Here is a 1,215-nt window from a genome sequence, read left to right as displayed (position 1 = left end):
AATTTTGATTGACATCCTGACTAAGAATAATAAAATAAATATAGCTTGCTTCAAACCCAATAATCTCCGTGGGATCGACCCTTACTCACGTAAGGTATTACTTGGACGACCCAGTGCACTTGCTGGTTAGTTGAACGAAATTGATTTTGGACCAGGCTCTATTATCATATTCCATAAAGAGATACAATTTCGTCCACCAAGTTTTTGGCGCCGTTGCCGGGGAATATTGAGTTTGAACAATTGAAGGCATATTTTATTTCTTAGATTAGGAATAATTTGTTTTTATAGAGTCATTAAATTCTGATAGGATAGTTTCTTTTCAAAAAATTTCTTTTCAAAAAAATTTATTTTTCTTAATTAATTGTTAATTTTTCGTGAGTTTAGTGTCTTATTTTAAGTCTGGTGTTAATTGCATATTTGATATTTTTCTTTAAATTTTCGAACTTGTGTTCTTTGTTCTTCATTGATCTTCAAGTTGTTCTTGGTTATTTTTCTTGTTTGATCTTGAGTTTTTCTTGTTTTGTGTCTTTTCTTGTTTTTCTTGTGCTTTTTCAAAACATTAACTTTCAAAAATTATACTTTTATCCACAAAAATAATATATCTTTAAAATACATTACATTTTTAACTCAGTTGGTTATAGCGTTGGCTTATGTTCTTGGCAATTGGGCACCAGTTCTTTTGAAAATCTTTTTCAAAAATAATTTTTCTTGATTTAATCTGTGCCAAACTCTAAGTTTGGTGTTTTCTTGTTAAGTTTTCTTTAATTTTCGAAAATTTGTCTTGGTTTTCTAAAGATTTTAAGTTTGGTGTTCTTTCTTTTGTTCTTGGTGTTCTTGTGAATCTTCAAGGTGTTCTTGAGTTTTCTTGTGTCTTGATCTTAAAATTTTTAAGTTTGGTGTTCCTTGGTGTTTTCCCTCCAAAAATTTTTGAAAATAAGGAGCACTAGATTTAAAAATTTTAAGTCTTGAGTCTTTTGTGTGTTTTTCTCTTTCATCATAAAATTCAAAATTCAAAAAAAAAATTTTCTATTTTCCAATTAATTTTGAACTACTTTTTTTCGAATTTTTTTTTTAAATTCAGATTTCAATTTCAAATTATTTTTCAATTGCTTTTGTTTCGTTTTTATTTTATTTTATAAAAATTAATTTTTTTATAGCAACATACATACCATCTCTTTTATTCCATTATGGAATTAAGGGGGAATGATCAGTCCA

The sequence above is a fragment of the Arachis duranensis genome, chromosome 10, assembly GCF_000817695.3.
Source record: "Arachis duranensis cultivar V14167 chromosome 10, aradu.V14167.gnm2.J7QH, whole genome shotgun sequence".
Taxonomy (NCBI): domain Eukaryota; kingdom Viridiplantae; phylum Streptophyta; class Magnoliopsida; order Fabales; family Fabaceae; genus Arachis; species Arachis duranensis.
The sequence above is the reverse complement of the archived record's forward strand: the minus strand, read 5'-3'. Positions refer to the sequence as shown.